The following is a 20,527-nucleotide window of genomic DNA, read 5'->3' on the forward strand; positions in this document are numbered from 1 at the left end:
AAAAAAAAAAAAAAAAAAAAAAAAAAAAAAAAAAAAAAATCATGTTAACATGTATACAATATAAAATTATTAATCAAAAAACCATTGTCATGCTAAGTCTTCAGATTCAGGTGTGCATTTTACACTTTCAGTATTTCTCTAAGTGGATGCTGAATTTTTATTAGCAATAAAAATTGGCTTGTATTCTAACTTCATAAAATTTACAACTAAAAAAGGAGATTGAATTTACTCAAGTTGTTTCAAGCAAATGTAAAAGTTTTCGGATAACTGAATCGAGTATCATTTATTAAATTTAAATTAATTAAATTAAATAACATAAAAGTTGAATTTAAAGCTAGCTTTGAAACTAAAGCAAGATGTAAATACCCGCAAACTTCATCCTCTTCCCCAGAGGTAGAAAATATATTTTACATGAGATAGAGGGGAAAGATTCTCAGAATAAAGATATATTTTTTGCCTTATGCTTCGTGTAATAGAAAAATGAATGCATTCACACAACCATCAGGATTTCTGTAAGGATCTTTATCAAGGTTTCTAAGAATGTATACTCATATATATACATTTTTTTTCCTTTGGGAACTGGCCTGCAATATCCAACATTTAAGTCAGCCTAGAGCCCAAAATTAAAGCTGTGTTTGTTCTTATTTTTTCTGTTCCCCCTGCCTCTAGTATGATATGTGTGAATAGTGTAAAACAAATAATAATATGTCATAGAATTGGATTAGGATTTATTATAGATTCCTACTTTAATCCCAGCCCAATGATTAACATTTCAAAGATGGGAGAAATTGGCATTATAAATTAATCTGGCTTTGGTGTCCACTGTATTTAACTAAGGAGAGCAAATCAGTTTTAGAGAGAAATCCTGGAGCAGCTGGATGATATACACAATTCTAACTTGGATTTTATTTGTGTTTAGTTTGGTTTAATTTTATTTGTTTATAAAGCATGGAGGAAAAACAAAATACTTGAAACCTCATTAGGAATGTTTCAAGGGCTCTGAATTATGAATAGACATGAGAGCATCACAAAAATCGAATTCCAAATTTTTAAACTCTTTCTGGAATGATGCCATTCAAGTATGGGAATTATGTTGACAGTGTTTTTTTAACCCGTATTTGATCCCAGTCTGGCATAATACATGTCTCAAAAGATGTGTTAAATTTATTATGTAAAACCAAAGAAAAAATGCGTGAATGAAAAAGTGAAGTCAAACATAAAGTGTAAGGTGACATGGATGTGATGGTCTGAACAATATATCAAAAAGTTTTTAATGTTTTATTGGTTTGGGGGGATAGACAAAAGTACTATACTTAAATAATGACATAAGAAGCAGAATTGGACATATTTTTTTGCTATCATTGTTAGTTACTTTTAGTTATTTGGTATTTAAGTACTATATAATAAATGGAGAAATGCCATTCTAAAAGCTACATTGCTGGAATCTTAGAATACTAAATCTACAACTCATACGTAAGAGCTCCCATTAAAGGAACAGGAAATTCTCAGGAATCACATCTTGTCACCAAGCAAGATGATACAGTATGTTTAATAATACAAAATCTGGTGGAAAAAAGGATCTTTATTGGAGGGAAATTATAAGGCATTTGCAAAAAGAAGTGATTTCTTATTCTCAAATACAAAACTTTGAGATTAAAAACACACTGTCGTCCCTCAAGATTCTTGGGAGATTGATTCCAAGATCCTTCTTGGATACTAAAATCTGCTGATGCTCAAGTCTCCTATATATAATGTTGTATTTGCATATAACCTACTCACCTCTTCCCCTATACATTTTTTCTTCTATAAACTTTAAATCATATCTAGATTACTTATAAAAGCTAATACAATGCCTACACATAATTTCATTCCCATGGATTTGGCATAGAACTTAGTGGGCAGCAAATTTAAGTTTTGCTTCAGATAATTTTTTTTCCCAGATATTTTTGATCTGTAGTTGGTTGAATCCACGGGTATGGAGCTCAAAGATACAGAGGGCTAATTGTACATATAAAGAAAAACCAATTGGTGTAAATAGATAATTCAATCTTTCTGATTCAATCAACTTTATATTTGTATGACATCTTACAGTTCTTTAATGAGATATATACACATATGTATACATATATGTATTTTTACACATACATACAATCACATTTCACATATACTATTAAAAATCCTTAGCCAGGAGTGGTGTCTCATGCGTGTAATCTCACCACTTTGGGAGGCTGAGGTGGGCAGATCACTTGAAGTCAGGAGTGTAAGACCAGCCTGGCCAACATGGTGAAACCCTGTCTCTACTAAAAATACAAAAATTAGCTGGGCATGGTGGAGGGAACTGTAACCCCAGCTACTCGGGAGGCTGAGGAAAGGGAATCACTTGAAACTGGGAGGCAGAGGTTGCAGTGAGCTGAGATTGGGCCACTGCACTCCAGCCTGGGTGACAGAGTGAGATTCCATCTAAAAAAAAAAAAAACTTTTACTTAACAATTCTGCATTTAAGATATGCAATTGTATTGGTAAAAAGAAATAAGTCATATTTTCGAAAGAATAAAAACTAGCCTAATAGCAGGTATCACAGATAAAAGAAATGGAGAAATAAGATACAAGCACCAGTCTTCTGTTTACAAGTATATCTTTCTGGAAAAATGTACAGTCAAATCTCCAGATATGGATGATGACAAAGCAGAAGACTCCAGTGAATGGAAGCAGGCTACAAAAGCATGTTGCAGATTTGTGGGGATACTCAGAGGAGTAGCAAATTTAATATGAACAATTCAAGGGAGTAGCTTCAGGAATAGAAAGTCTAAAAGAAAGAATGTTGGTACAGCAATTAGGAGGAAGTAAGTGAACCAGAAAAACATAGTTCATTCCTCCAGAGAATGGGCTCATCTTTCCGTATACCACAGTGTCAACATTCGATGGCTACAGTTCCAGTCACGGAAGTGGAATTTTCTGTCCATCTTTCTTTCTTTTCTTTTTCTTCTCTTTTTTTTTTTTTTTTTTTTTTGAGATGGAGTTTTGCTCTTGTTGCCCAGGCTAGAGTGCAGTGGCATGATCTCGGCTCACCGCAACCTCTGCCTCCTGTGTTCAAGTGATGCTCCTGTCTCAGCCTCCTGAGTAGCTGGGATTACAAGCATGAGACACCATGCCCGGCTAATTTTATATTTTTAGTAGAGATGGGTTTTCGTCGTGTTGGCCAGACTGGTCTCAAATGCCTGACCTCAAGTGATCTGCCCACCTGTTGGTCAGGCTGGTATCAAAACCCGACCTCAGATGATTTGCCCACCTCGGCCTCCCAAAGTGCTGGGATTACAGGCTTGAGCCATGGCTCCTGGTCTCTGTCCATCTTTCTAATGATCCCTATTTCTAATTATCTGTAAATATATCTATTTATAGACATGCTGTTAGCAACCTGGCTAGAAAGCAATTTATACCAATAATGAAAAATACGATGTCTCAATCAATTTAGAAGCAAAATCTTGTGTCTATAAGTATTTTTTTCTGATATTTAGATAACAGAATTTCATGAAAATCTTAATCAATTTTTTTCAAGTACCTTATTATTTAAATATTATTTATCCTAATGCTTTAGTATCACTGATATTGTTTCACTTACCTATATATCTGCTAATTTATTGTTTTCTGATCTTGTAGTTATATATGAAATAACCAGACTCAGTTCTGGATATACAACATAGGAGAAGTACCCTTCCTATTATTTCCTAGCAGCATAATTCATTTGACCAACTTCCTGCCTCATCTCCCTATCAATTTTCAGGAGTCTTTCAACTGGGAGAGTGCACTCTGTCCCTAACATACCAACCCACTCAGCACTAGCTTTGAGTTTCATTCTCTCAAACACCCACTGCCTAGTAGGTGTAAACAATTTCAACCAATGAACAAAAGTTAATCATATTATCTCTGCTATGGTCAGAGATCACGATGACAATCTATTTAAAGGTATGGAAACTTGATCAGCAAAGTAGGTTCTAGGAAATGAAGATTAAAAATAAACATAGAGATTAAAAATTTGAATTTAAAATCACAAGAGTGTCAGAAACAGCTGCTAAGTATCACTATTAATGATGATCATTAATTAACCCTCCCTGAGATCTGTAAGAATTCTCTGTCATCATATCTTGTTTCCCTTTTCATTTACAAAACAATTTATAGTTTTTACTATTCATCTTAATATGACTTGTTTTAGTTTTCTGTTCTGAGCTTTCAGTGTGGACACTGATGGCACTCACAGTTTACTGAGCAGGAAATGGTTAACATCATCTAGTTCAAGGACTCTCATATTTGAGTTCTCCTAATAATCCAGATAAGATTTCCACTAAGGTCCTTAGCTGAGAGAAAATACACATTTCTATAAGATACTTGTTTTTAAAAGGAAACAGTGTTTATATAGTTAACTGGGTTACTGAAACACGAAAATGAGATAAAATGAAAAATTAGTTCAAATCTCCTTCCTCAGAGCACCCCCGGGTTTATCTGCAGTTAGGGTAGACTCATGAGAAGACAGAGTTCTCCTCTCAGTACAATACATCTCACAGGAATGTTAAAACAAGTAGCTCTTCTGAATATAGTTAGAAACTTTGAAAAAAATTAGTTAAATCAGTCTCAGTAATATCAGATAATGTCTCTAATTATATATGTGAAGTGTGTATGTGTGTGTGCATGTATGTGTGTGTGTGAAGATTTTTTTGTTGTTGTGGCTAACAGTGCTACATTAAACATTTATATTGCTTAGTATTTGAGAAACTTTCAGGTGATATTAAACTTTTAAATAGGCTAAGCTTTTAACTGCATTAAATTACTTTAGAACTTTAGAAACTTTTTAAAAAATATTTTTTTTCTAACATTTACAATAAAATAAATTAACAAGAAACAAAAAATAAAACCATTTGCACAATAAAAGGGATTAAAAGGAAACACAAAATAACACCAAATCTTAAAATGCTATGTCAAAATTTAAAATGTCTTAATAAACACTGATAATATTATTTTCTTAAAACTACAAAAGTAACACTTGGTCAGGCGTGGTGGCTCATGCCTGTAATCTCAGTACTTTGGGAGGCCAAGGCAGGTAGATCATCTGAGGTCAGGAGTTCAAGACCAGCCTGGACAACACGTCGAAACCCCGCTTCTCCAAATAAATAACTAAATAAATAAAAATACAAAAAGTTAGCCAGGTATGGTGTCATGTGCCTGTAATCCCGCTACTTGGGAGGTTGAGGCAGGATTGCTTGAACCCAGGAGGTAGAGGTTGCAGTGAGCCAAGATCGTGTCACTGTGATCCAGCTTGGGTGACAGAGCAAGACTCTGTCTCAAAAAACAAACAAACAAAGAAAACAAACAAAAAACAAAAGTAACACTTGCCTTAAACAATGATAGTGGTCCCATTTACCATCACTGTCTAACATCAAATTTTCAGTCACAGACTCTGTGATACTGTAAATCCTAGGAAATATTTGGCGTATTGGACTGAGAAATATCAGAAAACAATGAGATTAAAGAAGATACTGAGCTTTTATAGTCGCCATACAGTGCCTCCATTCACTTCCACCATGTCAGAGGCTTTTGGACTTCTCAATTAAGATTCAGGGGCTACGATTAACATTAGCATCTAATAGTCTAACACTGTGATTCCAAAACTATGTGCAAGGCACTCTGGAGTAATACAGTGAACTCACCAGGAATGCTGTAAGATATTTTAAAATTTCAAGATAAACACAACAATACTCACTATTTATCAGGCACTGTATTAACTACTAGTCAAGCTGTTTCTTAATTTCAACACTCCAGGGGGTTACATTCGAGGGGTCACAGGTATGTGAAGTTGGGTTCTCAGTAAAGCAAGTGTCCTCAAAAGTCCTTGTGGAACAGGTACTAAGGATCGCAATATTCAATCCGATTCTAAGGTTTGAGAAGCTGCACAGTGCCCAACACATATGCACTCCCCATTAGTAAGTAATTCACATGTAATTTAAGGATATTTAAATTTAAAACATGTAAAACATTTTTTTTTGTTTTAATTTATGTTGTCAGGACATAAACACTTATTAAGTTGTTTGGCCTTAACTATAAAAATCAGAATTCTTAGTATTTGTTTGTTGGCCTAGAAGTGTGATGAAAAAGAAAATTGAGCTGTTATGGTACTAAGAACTGAAAATCTTGGAAAGATATTTCTGTTCTAAATACTTTTCTAGAAAAAATAATATATATATATATTTTATATATATATCCACTATATATATATATATTATATATATATATCCACTATATATATATATTATATATATATCCACTATATATATCTCCCTGTAAATCGAATCACTTCCCAAATCAAACCTGAAACCTGAAGGAGAATTTGGGTATGCAATGTACTAATCAATTTATTGCTTACATCTTAATGTTCATTTTGTCTCCTTTACTCTTCAGTATCTTCCAGCTTTTGCTACATTTATACCCAGAAGATTATAGTCATTGCAGCTTTTCTATGTTTTGGTTCTCTGAGTTTAGGTATAAGGTAATGAAGTAGGTAAGACCTGGCATAACAATGTCCCTATTGTGGTGCCACAATTAAGCCTCACTGGAAAGGATCCAAAGATGACTTTCTTTACGTTGACTTCCCTCTGTGGTGAATGGTGTTATTTTGTGTTTCTTGTTAATTCCTTTTATTGTAAATGTTAGACAAACAAAATAATATTTTAAAACAATGTTTCCAAAGTTCTAAAACAATTTAACTCAGTTAAAAGCTTAACCCATTTAAAAGCTTAATATCACCTGAAAGTTTCTCAAATACTGAGCAATATAAATGTTTAAATAGCACTGTTACCTACAATAAAAAAATCTACACACACACACACACAGACACACAAACACACACACTGCACATATATAATTAGAGACGTTATCTGATATTACTGAGACTGAAAGTCTAGTAAAACTATGTAAAAAAAGTTGCTGCAAAAACCCTATGTAAAACTGAATAGAGAAAGTGTTGTCAACTCAAGAAAATGGTTCATTTTCTTATTCCTTAATTTGGGCTTGTATAGTCTGTCCTCATTTCTTCTTTCATTCTTCACTTTGGAAATCTTCAAAATAAACCAGCTAAACATCTCCAAGTTTATATATGTATAGAAGATATCTGGAAATTTTTCCTAACCCCAAATTGAGACAAAGCAAACAAAAACAGTGTCATACTCTTAACAAACAGTAACACATTATTTTCAAATCAGTTCCAGAAAGAATATAGTTCTTAACCTGAACTAGGTATTAGACAATATATATTTCTATATGGGTTAAACTAGAACATCGTAGTTGATGTGTGAATGCATCTGTGTGTGTGTGTCTGTGATCAAGGTATGCAATTTTCAGTATATTATAGTGTATTTAGTACTATTTCCTTTATATTCTCAAAGCATCTTGTACTGGCACAGCTTTTTGTGATAATATTTTCTGTTTAGTTCATCACATTGATCTGAAGGTTCTAGATAAACTTAAACTATTATATTAGAAGAAAATTTTAAATTCCTATTTAAAAATTCCAAAGTTTAGACTGTCGGTAAAAAAAAAAAAAAAAGAAAAGAAAAGAAAAAAAAGGATTTTTGACCTTACTATGATAAAAATAATGAAAAAGTCCACAAAACTTTTTTGCAGAGACCATCTCTTACAATTGTATTATATGCCTTGAGATGCTTTCTTTATTTTCTAATTATATAATAGTTAATTATCTTATAGCTTCTATGGCTGAATATATGAAACAAAATTGTTTAAATTTCATAATCATTGATTTCATAACTACTTTATGATTTTTTCTCCCTTTGATTTACTAAACATTTACCTCTTCCTTGTTTTGTTTTTATGTTTTATTTTATACCTATACTTACTTGTAGGACAATATTTGTTTGTTCAGAGTGAGGGTTCTTTAATCTTTGGTTTCGATTATTTCAAGTACCTGTTAAACAAATTTTACTGTAATGTGTAAATAAGTAATGACTGAATTACCTATTACTGATTGTTAGAATAAGCCAAAGATGCATGTAAAAGAATCATTGTCAGCCATAAGCAAATAAAAGAGGAATCAATATTTACAATTACATTTGATCTCTGATCACCAAATTAAATTATATGGTAGTCAAAAGACATCATCTTTCTTGCCTGAAAATTAATAGTTTATAATTTGAGGACAATGCTATGTCTAATTTGAGGAAGAAGACAAGTTAGCTAGGATGAAAGTGATCTCAGGCTAAGTGCCTAAAATGTTAATCACAATCTTATAGTAAAAGGAAAATGAGAGCTATTAATTATGCCTATCAAACAATGAAACAACACAACAATAAGAGAATATGATGTTGATTTTTGGTATAGTAATAACTCAACAGAGCATTGCCAAGATTACATACAAGCAAAGTGTCTTCAAACATAGATTAATAATCTCATCAAAATAATTTCTATTGAAAGAGTTTATTTTATAAAACAAATACACACATGTATTAGGATTAGAAACTGATAAATTACTTGGTGCTTACATGGTATATGTTGTTATTCTATACAACAAATAAAATAGTAGAAGGGACTAACGTAATTGTTCATCTTTAGCTCTGGAGTTGAAGCAAAAGTAGTCACTGATGGAAGTCAAAGTCAAGTCTAGCAGCCTAAGGAACTGGGACACTGTGACATGTTCAAATCAAGAAATCACAAGAAAGCTATGTCTGCTAATTCTGAGAGAGGTAAATAACTTTTTGCAGGTGATTACTAATATAATGGCAACATTATAATGTATAGTCATCCCTTGATACACACCAAAGATTGGTTCCAGGATCTCTGCCATTCCCATATGCCCACGTGTGCAACATTCTCCCACAGTCCTCCCTGCAGAACCCTGCTATATAAGAAGACTGCCTTCAGTATAAGCAGGTTTTGCATCCTGAGAATACTGTATCTGTTTGGAAAAAAAAATATTCTAATATAAGTGAACCCACCCAGTTTAAACTCATGTTGTTAAAGGATCAACTGTGTATAACTAACAGGACTCAAAGCATTACAATTACTTTACACTGTATTTGTTTTGAGAGTCATTGATACAGCAGAGACCCAATCATTATTTGCATTCCAAGGTCTTGGAGTGATCATGTCTAGAAATAACATCGTATGTAGTGTGGACAAAGATGATCCAAAGTTTGCCCTAACGAACCGTCCTGTAGAGTGCTTCCTCTCCAATCACATCAGCCCAAGGACAGTGTATTAGAATTATTCAGAGAAACAGAACAAATAGGAGAATACATGCATCTATCTATCTATCTATCGAGGTTTATTTAAGAGACTGACTCACATAATTATTGAGGCTGACGACTCCCAAGATATGCAGTTGGCAAGGTGAAGATTCGGGAGAACCAATGGTGTATGTTCAAAAGCCTGGGAACCAGGACAGCAGATGTTATAGTTCTAGTCCAAGTGTGAAGGCCTGAAAAACAGGACAGATAATACTGCAGTTCCAGTCCAAACACCTTCAAGTTCCAGGACCAATAAGGGCAGACGTTTCAGTTCAAGTCCAAAGGCAGAAAAATAAATATCCCAGCTCAAGGTAGTCAGGCAAGAGGAAATTACCTCCCACTTGTGGGAACGTCAAGCTTTTTGTTCTATTAGGTCTTCAACTGATTGGGTGAGACCCACAACAGGAGACACAACAATCTGCTTTACTCAGTCTACCAATTCATATGTTGATCTTATCCAAAAATGCCCTCTCAGACAAATCCAGAATATTTGCCCAAATGTCCGGGCACCCCATGGCCCAGTCAAGTGGACACATGAAATCAACCGTCACAGGAACCCTTAGCTGCTCCTTACTGCTAAGAGTGCTTACTGCTTGCTTCTGCTTGCCTGACCTCCAAGTCATCATATTTCCTGTGCCTGCTAAACCAAGGAATGTTCAGACACTACAGAGAATTCCCAAGTTCCAAACTCTCATCATGCCCAGTTTTCTCAGGGCTGGCTAGAATATACATTCATCATGCTCAGTTATTAATAACTCTTAGTGGTTGATAACATTTACCTTTCAGTAGAAACCTTATTTTATTTTTTAGAAAGATGGAACAAACATGGACGTTCCCATTGAAGGGAGCCTCAAGGAAATGGCAGGGAAGCATACTCTTGGTATCCCATCAAACCTCATAAAAACCCTACCATGTGGGGGGGTCTGTCACCTTCTCTGTACCAAGGCTGACCAGACATTTACTTATTAACACCTTGGAAATGAACATGTATGAAATGCACTTGCACAGTTTGTGACTTTTATTGCAAATGAAGTAATGGTCAGGATGGCAGTGATTTGAAATACAGTAGAACAGACTGTTTCCTTGTTTATAGGAAACTAGAAGTGGAGTATAAAATGCACTTTGTAAATGTACCAGAGAGAACCATAAAACTGAATAAGTGCATTGACTAAAATACAACACAAGGTGATAAGTTTAGGTTGGCCCTAAATAATAGACAACCATAAAAGATAATTAGGTTTGAACACATAATCTAAAGAGAAAAGAGTAAAAGCTTTTTACAAAAATATGCAAAAATCTGAAAAGAATTTAGCTAAGCTCAGATGTCATTATTTTTAAAGGTATTCATTTAAAGATAAAGCACAACTTGTCTTTCTACATATAAAAAATTGTGTCATGTTATTACTGTCATCTCCACAGTTTTTCAAATTGATTGCTTTAAAAATAATGTAATGATCTTGCATTGCGAAGATTTTTCAAACATTTTATTATAAAAATTTTCACACATACAGAAAAGTTGAAGTATACAAAAAGCATCTGTATACCCACACCTAGATTCTACAATCACTCTTTTTTTTTTGACATTTGCTTTATTATCACATTATACATTCCTGCCAATCCATCCGACTTAAAATATTTTTTTCAAAGCAGGACAGTGATATCCATATACGTTACCCCTAAACACTCTAGCAGAATAAAAATATTTGTATTTTCTCTTGTAACTTAAATATATATATTGCTAAGGGATAAAAATATATAACAAAATAGATGTCTTACTGTGCACTAAATCTGTTGGACACTAGTTACTTATCCATTAGAGTTTAGTGCTTATGAGGCTATCATCTTAGTTTTAATCTCCCTGAGGGTCCATTAGTTATTTTGTTTTCCATAGGTACATATTAAACCCCTAATAACATTTAGTCATACTGAAACTTAATGTACTTCCAACAGGGGTGTAACATGCCAAAGACACAAATCTTAAATAATAGACAAATCAGGGAACAGGTCCAACTGATGGTGTTAATTAAAGACATTTTACAAATGATTCACTTATACATTTAGATACTATAAAACAAACCTATTATTTTAAAAATATATAATAAACAATAATTTATTTACCTTTTAGAGATGTCATACTTACCTATATTCATGTTTTATTTTAGTTATATATTTATTTCTAATGGGGTTTAGCTCTTCAACAGAGTATAAATTATAAAATGTCTAATATTGCCAGAGATAATATTTGCATTTATCATACAGCAGCAAGTAATGAGCCCTTGACATCTCATAAAATTGTAGCACCTCAGTAAACGACAATTAAATGCTGAGCTCTTGCGAATATGAATGAACAATATGACTTATGTCACACTTACACAATTCCTTTTATTTTAGCTGATGTGCTTCTAAGTCCAAATGTGCACTGGCTTATCCAGTTATTTTTATTTTTCTTCTGATAATTGTTAGTTTTATCACCTATTTGTTACGTGTGTGTGTGTGTGTTTGTATATATATATATGCTTAGAAATGTAGACAAAATAATATTTTAATTTATCTTGCATTATGCTGTAATATAAGTGATTTTTTTTTAGATGAAGTCTCGCTCTGTCGCCCAGGCTAGGGTGCAGTGGCAAGATCTCGGCTCACTGCATCCTCCACCTTCAGGGTTCAAGCAATTCTCCGGCCTCAGCCTTCTGAGTAACTGGGACTACAGGCACGCACCACCACACCTGGCTAATTTTTGTATTTTTAGTAGAGACAGGGTTTCACCACATTGACTAGGATGGTCTCTATCTCCTGACCTCTTGATCCACCACCTCAGCCTCCCAAAATGCCGGTATTACAGGCGTGAGCCAGTGCGCCTGGCCACAAGTGATTCTTAAGATAATAAAGCAATCTCCAACTTCAATGTATTGCATAGAATTATAGAGTTTGATTCTTTCAACTTAAAGGAATAATTGAATTTTCCAGAGCATAAAGTTATAAAAATCACATTTCAGAAAAATAATATCTCTTTAAGACCTATGGTGCTAACTATATTTTAGTTTGGTACTAAAAATTTTAAGAATTTTACTAATTTATGAGCAAATTTCAACCCCTTATGAGTTGCTTACATTTTCCACCCAAGTCATCACCTATAAGCCATTTATATTCATGAAATATAGAGGACACACAAAGAAAGAGAGCTGGCACAGATTAAAAAGTAATCTTTTTAACAAGCTCTTTATGAAGTAAATCAACCAGTTTACCAAAAACACCACAAAATACCATTAGCATAACAGACAGTAAGAAGAAAATAGTTATATCAGCAAATATCTTAGCCTACAGACACTTTATGGAAATCACCACAAGAAAAATAACACAAAAAGTAATGGTTCTAAACATGCTTTGTTTGGAATAATGATGCCATTAACACTTGGCACTACAGTGTCCAAATGGAAGTGTGTTTGCATAATGGTTTACTTTACTCTTTATAAAGATAAACACAGAAGGTCACTGTGCAGAGGCTGACATGCTTCGGGAATAAATGGCACTTTGAAATACAGAATGTCTCACTGTTTCTGGCACAAACCTCCCTTTTTAGTCTGATTTAAAAAAAAAAATAGACCTAGGGTTTTATTCTATTTCTTATTTTTATAATAACAAAATTTCATCCTTATTTGCTTAGATGGATAAAGAAAGTCAATACTAAAAATGTGGCAGTTAACAAATAAATTATGTTAACAATATCAAATATGGTAACAATTTTGATATCAATGTTAAAATATCAGCACAGTGTAATAAAAATAACTTGTATGAAAGATTCTGGTTGTATTCAAAATATTAACCAAAATATTTTTGTTTCTCCAAGTGAGACTAAATTCCTGAAAAGATGCTTTTATAAGTTGACAATTTGGTATGCTTAAACAGCTCCCCATTGTACATTTTATGCGCCTTTTCTTCATAATTTGACCCTTGCCTACACTTTATGTATACTGTCTAAAATGTTTTCACTATAATACTCTGATGTCTGAGTTTTTTGTACCATGTGACAATATGATCTTATATTTATCTTGTGACTTGTATTTTACAAGGCTTGTAAGTAAATAAACTGCATTAATTTATGCTGTACATACATCAACATTGTTTGGGGAGAACAAAGCAAAACAAAACAAGCCAACAAAGGCTCTGCTGGGCAGAGATGTAGCTCCTCTCAACAACGCCCAGCAGTCCTCACATTTTCACTTCAGTCCCCCAAAGCACACTGATTTGTATCATCAGAATTTTTTCTGTTCCACTAAGATCAGAAACTCAATTTCTGGCCCTTTCTACAAATTCCTCATAGTGACTTATTTCTCCCCTTCTCACCGACTGTGTCTATAGTGTCTACCTGCTTTGCTACCCACATCACCGTCTTTACTATCACCTCAGCTACTGGCAGGACCCAACACCTGTAGTTCCTTAACCCCCTTCATCTGTTTTTTCCTCTTACTTACCTTAGACCCTGATATTCTCTTATTTTGACAATGACTGGCTGCACTTTCAGCTAAAATTTTGTAACAAGTATAAACACATAAATCAAATGGCAGTGAGGGTAGAGAAGGGTGTTAAATTGCAGTTTCCAGGCCATCATCTTCAAATATTTCATTGCAGCAAGTCAAAGAGGGGTGATAAGGAATCTGGATTAATCATGAAAGCACTCCAGGTGGTAGGACAGAATCTACCCCTTTTTAACAGTCATTGAGTTTAAAATCGGTTCCCAAATCTAAAGTGCCAGACTCAGATTTTCCTCTAACTTTAGTCCTCATCTGTCTTTATTACCTAATTCATGAACCATTACATTATTTTCTATCTTCTGTCACTTCCGTCCTCTGGTCATATACAAACCACATGTGTACTATGAATGTGTTTTGATACAATTGATTTGGTAGGCAATGGGGAGCCATGTGTTGTTTTGTAAACCAGAAAGACAAACTTTTCAAGTGGTCAAGCTTCTTCTCAGTATTATCGGATAATTTATTATGGCTTTATCTCTAACTAGGCTTCTAATTTGTGAATAAAACGTTGTCTTATTCTCACTTAATCATCATATTGCTGAACTCCACTCCAATTATGAGTGAGAACATAGTGACAGAATGTAAATGATTTGATGTAGCTGCAGAGCTATTCACTTTGACAGCAGGCCATCTAATACCAGTGCGCATTCTTTCCTTCACACTGTCCTGCAGATGGTAGGATTTCAGTAACCATTACATAACTGGAGGAAGGAAGCAAGAAAGATAGGAAAGAAGGAAGTGAATGAAGAGAGAATGACCAACTAGTGTTCAAGAAACACACGCCATAAGTTCTACAGTAACTACTCCAGAGATGATATATCTATCACATCTCTCCACAAACTATATCACTTGTGGATAAAAACTGAACTGTTATTTTATTGAACTGAAAATAGTAATATTGAAAATAATATATATCTCAATTCAACTTTGATAAAATTGAATTTTCAAGCCTAACAGGATAATGTCAAACTATTTATTGATCTGATAAAAAAAACAAAAAGGTAAGGCATTATATAAAATAAGGAAATATGTATATTTTTTTACCATTGAAGTGTGAACAAAATTGATATGGTTAAGAGATGGATGAACATGCAGTCAGAGTGACAGAGATTACTATCAACACCAGCATGAAAGTATAGCACTGGGAAGATAATGGATCTGATCAAGATACAGAAAAAAAAATAAAGAGGTCAATAAACACATGAATAAGATCTGAGTCAGGCAGAATGAGTAAAAATAAAAACTATAAAGAACAAGAGAGACAGAGTCATAGTGAAAGAGAGAGAGAAATTGAAACCGAGATTTCCACGATGGAAAAAGAATTAGCCAGAAGGCAGCTGTAGGCAAATGGGGGCGACGCAGTGTGCCTGACTCTCTGCCTGTAGAAACACGCATCATCATTCTAATGAGAACCTTGGGGAACAAGAAAACATAATAGCAGCACAGGAGGTAATGGGACCCTCCTAAACAGGACTGGTGGGACTGCACCTGGTGTTCAGACCCGGCATCTCGTTATCTAAAAGGTGCAGGGAAGCTGGAAGGAGTTCAGAGACATGATGGAAAAATGATTAAGATACAAAGAAAGATGATTTCTGATGGAAGATTAAAGCACTAAAGAAGCTCAACTTGGATGAGCAACAAGTTGACGGGCAAAGTATCTCTCTACAAACCAGCAAAATATATCAAAATTCTGGAGGAAAAAAGTATTATTAAATTTGGTACTAGGAGAAGAGGTTTATGAAGAATAATTGCAATGAAGCAGAAAAGAAGTCAACCCTAAAATTAGGAAGTGAAGTATAAAAATGCAAGCAATGACTACTTGCATGTATGGAGGAGGGGAATGGACAACATCAGTTGGACAATGTAAATAAAATACAGGCAACTTGACCACACAGAGGGTGACCGTGATTCTGGAAGACAAAATAATCAACATAAAATAAGGAAATATCAGAATTATATTAATAATACAAACTCAATTTTCAAAAGGACGAAAAATTTTAGCTTTATCTTCCATGTTTTCTTGTTACACTAGCCTTCACCTGAAATAATAAATTAATTCGGTAATTTCCAGAAGGGAACTAAATAAAATCGAGTAATTGGTCATTTTAACATGGCTTACAGTGATTCTTTGTGTTCATTTGCAAATTAATATTTTAAAATATTGAAATGTGAATAAATCACTCATATAATTAGCAATGGGGGTAAATATAAAATATATAAATAACATATAGATAGATATGGAAATAAATCATAAATATTTTATAATGTTTTAATCATTAAATTATTCCTCCCTCCCCTGCTGTTACTTTGCGGGGTATGAAAAACTCAGATACCCATGGCCTCTGGAGGGGCAAAGAAGACAGGGCTGGAACTGAGGATGGCTGCAGGTTGAGTAGGCAGGGAGAGTTGCAAGAAGCAGGAAGAGAGGAAAACAACCATCATTCATGTAGGAGTGAGGTGGCTCTTCACAGAAGGAAGCATACAATTCTCAGGTGGGACTTATTTATCCATAATAACACAGGCTGTTGCATGTACATAGAGGTCAATCTGTATTTTTTTCTATGAATCACTCTGTAATACCCATCATAGGAAGAAAGTGAACTACCCACACAGGTATTATTTTTGGATTATGATATTTGAGTTAGCAAAACAGGTATGTCATCCACCATCTCGCAACTTAAATATTCACAGTATTGCATACAAATATATTTTTATTAAAACTCAAAGTGAAGATTTCTGCATTTTAAGAAACATCTGATGCACAATAGAAAACTCTGAAGAAATGAAATTCTCACTCTAGTCAGACTGTTCATTTGTTTGCGTTTTATGCATTTGCTTGTCTGACACTCATCTCTGTGCTTTGAGAGTCAATGTAATAATAAACTGTACCTGTTTTGCAGCTGTTCCCAATTTGTAAAATATGTGTGTGTTTTTTTTTTTTAATCTCATTTTAATTTCAGCTTTGGAGTTAGATATTGCTCTTCCTCTGTTTCACAAGTAAGAAAGCAAGAATCAGAGGGGTTTCTGAGTAGCCTAAGTCAAGTAGAAAGAAGGGCTAACAACAACAAAGACCTCATCCTCCAACTGCCCAGCAAGTGATCCTTCCACTGCATTGTATGTCCTGAGCAATTCATGTACAAAGTCACAGCATCAATAAACACAGAATTAACAAAACAGTGATTACTGCATAAAACCACACCCTTATCATGAGTTTGTTGGGAAACATAAAAAGTGCAATTATTATGAAAGAAAAATGAAAGAAGCAGGTGAAGTAGATCAAGTAAAAATTAATAACAAAAGTTATTAGCTTAAGTTTCCAGAATGTGTAGCCATTTGTTTTCATAGAATGACCTTTGTTTTCTAAGAATGACAGGTCATAGTTGATTAAAATGCAACTCATGCCACAGTGAAAAAAGCCAGAAATTTCAGGTAGGTTTAAGCATTCAGAACAAAAGGACACTCTAAAGATGGGTGGAGTGGAGCAGTAAATGGAAGGAGGAACACTATGGGAAAGGTGTACTGGGAGGGTGAGGAAAACCTGAGGAAGAATTTGGAAAAAGAGTGGAAGCTCTGACAAGTTTCCAGAAACTGAAAACAAGCATATGCACAAAAAGAAACTTGGCAACGTCTTTCCAAATGCACCAAGGAGCAATCTGCAGAACAGAAGGTTCCAGTAGCTGAGAGGAAATACACTTAGCAGAGGCAAACATCATCTTGGAACTGACTGAAAGGAAAATAACATTTAAAATGTTCAGACTCCTTGGAAGACAGAAGTAAAGGAACTGAGTCAGCGATTGAATGTCATAAGGCAGAGGTTTAGAGGCCGAGGACATCCAAGGAGGTGAGCTAAGGAGAAGGAAAGACAAGGATGTGAAGTAAGAATATAAAAGAAGTATACATAAATCCAAAATATACAGTAAGATTAGAAAGTAAAACAGAATACAAAGAAAAGAAAAAAAAAGGCACTTGGAAAGTGGCCTCTCCATAACAGTGAAGAAAAAAAAAAAAAAAAAAAAAAAGGCACGTAGAAAGTTGCCTCTCCATGAAAGTGAGCTAACGCTTGTGCAGTAGTGAAGAGCTTAAACTCTAAAATCCAACTGCCTGGGTCCACATTCTATCTTCACAGCTCAGTAGGAGGAAATTGGGGCAAGTTATTTAATCGCTCTATGCCTCAGTTTCTTCACTTGAAAAAGGAAAAGGTATCACCCACCACACAATAAATCAAGAGAATTCAGTAAAAAAATTGTTATAAAGCAAAGAATACAGTGCTTGTCATCAGAGGGAACAGTAAACTATAATCTTAATTTCCAAAGTCTTGAAAGATTTATAATACTTCAAAGATCAGAAATGGAATCTGAACAAAAAAAGGCTATAAAAATGATCAGCATGATGGAAAAAATAAGAAAAAAAGAATCAGTCCAACAGAAAGGATAACAGGACAGTAGGAAATAATTAGGCAATTTAAAGATGAATTTTTTAAAGTAATGAATAAAGTGAAAGATGTTACATAAAATTTATCTGATCCAAGACAATTTACTATGAAAAATGTAAATTCATGGAAAATGGGCAAAGAAGCCTCTTATTTCTGAAAGACCTAATTCAGAAATCCAGCTTCAATCATTTAAAGTGGCTCCCTTATTCTCATTCCCAGAATTGCTTTCAACCAGCCAAATGTTTCAATCCTGATTCAAGTAAATAACCAAGCATTTCATATCTGAATGCTTTTCAGAAACAGTAAGGGAAAGTAATTTTTGCCAATCTTGCAAACATAACTTGAACTGAGTAAAGTTACAGACTTCCATTCTCACAGGAAAAGTTTCAATTTTCATAAGTTAAAAATGTTTATTTTGTAAATGGAAACATCAATAACAACAGTAATAATCATCAATCTTTTTTGAATGTTTGCTATGAAATAAACTCTACACATCTTATTTCAGACTCTTTTGGAGACTTTTCAAAAATGCTAATTAGTTTGCAATAAAGTTGATGCTCAGAGAAGTGTAGTGAGTGCTTCAGGTCTTACAGTCAGTCAGTATCAGAGCATGGATTTGAATAAAGGTTTATTTGAGCAAAAGTATGTCCTTTTCATAACGTTGCTACCTGGGAGCCTTCAGTGAATAATAACTTGAATAGAGTCACTACGTAATATCATTGTATAATGATACCATCAATCACGGATTTAAACTAGTTATTTAAACTAGTTGTTATTGTTTGTTTGAACTGAAACCTATCTCTCTATCTGTATGTATCTATACATATATTTATTTATCTAAACTCTTATGAACTTGATAACCAAATTTCTTAAAATTAAAGCAGATAGAGAGCATTTTTGAACTGCCACTGTTTAAAAAATATTTTTTTGGAAAGGAAAACTAGATTCCCTTAGTCATTCTAAGTTCTCATAGTCTGAGCATCTCCGCAAGCTGCATTTCATTTTCATGCTTAAAGATGCATGGATTTTTTCATACAACACAGCCTCTAAAGACAAGCTAATTACTTCATCTGGTGCTGAAGTGAAGAAAGTGACTTGACACAATACAGGAAGAAAACTTTCAGTGTTGTAGTTTATTGAAAGACTGAATGTCAGCCACTTTTGTGGCACACAAATTTTGTGTAATACATTTTATATTAGGATTTGTCTGGATAATGCTGACAATAGTAATTTTTAACTTTAAATATTGACTTTAGAACTTAGAACCTGTATAAAACTCAACTCCATTGTATTTGTAGCTGGTAAATACAATATGGTCTTTTATTCCAGGAAACAATAGGCACTTAAAGATATAAAACATGTATACAAAGAGCTGTAATTTAGTAGAATGAAAGTGCTATACAAGAAATATAGAAGATGAATTAAATAGTAAAAAAAAAAAAAAAAAAAAACTTCTTGAGTGAGATGAATGGGAGATGTAGTAGAATCAAAGAAAATTTCACAGTAGAGAGAAATCATTTAAGCTAGAGTTTGTAAGTAGATAATGTTTCCCTAGACACGTAAGATATGGCATGAGAAAAGATGTGATGTAATAGTTTCATGTGGCTAAGATAAGCACGGACTAAACTGCAAAGTTAGATTACAACCCAATCATGACAAAGGTATTGTGTTTACAATGGATTCTGCCATCACTTGCAGTAGGCAGTGAATGACACCAGAGGTACCTAAACAAGGCAATCACTGTATTTGAGTTTACCTTATCAGGCGAAAATCATGCTTCACCCACAGTAGTTTCATCACTTGTGATGTTGCAATATCTGAGTACATATGCATACCATTTCTCAAAAAGTTAGCAATATATTTCTTTAAACCCAATTCAGGTCATTCCCTTTAAATTAAGAAGGACATCAATTATTCCTTACAATTATTCTCATATAAAATAGGAGCAAGTATGTGGTGCAAGTCTCCATTTATGGAGAAAATGTGTAGTAGAGAAAGCAATCATGCATCTCAAACACTACAAAGTATTTGCAAAAGTCAGCCTTTTACAGAAATATTCAGAAAAGGCACTAAAAACATAAGCAAGAGAAAATGCAGATGAGTTCATATGCCTTAAAAGGACATATATTATTCCTAACAAAATTATATAAATATGTACCTGAGTATATAATGTGCTTCATCAATTTTTTAATAGAGGAAGGTGCCAAGAAGATGGTTAATGGCATAAGCAGGTTTAAAAACCATGAGAATCTGACTTTCTCAGAATGATATTGTTCTTC

At 33.9% G+C, this 20,527-nt stretch overlaps 1 protein-coding gene across 2 annotated transcripts in view; it reads right to left on the reverse strand.

Annotated features, from left to right (window-relative positions):
- The window catches only part of SEMA3D (semaphorin 3D), a 203,422-nt gene that overhangs the window by 160,777 nt on the left and 22,118 nt on the right, over positions 1-20,527 (reverse strand). For both annotated transcript variants that reach the window (XM_017956998.3, XM_009203529.4), the window contains exon 2: positions 9,344-9,475. The gene's annotated coding sequence lies outside the window, so the exon portion shown is untranslated. The remainder of the gene's footprint in view (positions 1-9,343; positions 9,476-20,527) is intronic.

Source organism: Papio anubis, chromosome 4, assembly GCF_008728515.1.
Source record: "Papio anubis isolate 15944 chromosome 4, Panubis1.0, whole genome shotgun sequence".
NCBI classification, from domain to species: Eukaryota; Metazoa; Chordata; class Mammalia; order Primates; family Cercopithecidae; genus Papio; species Papio anubis.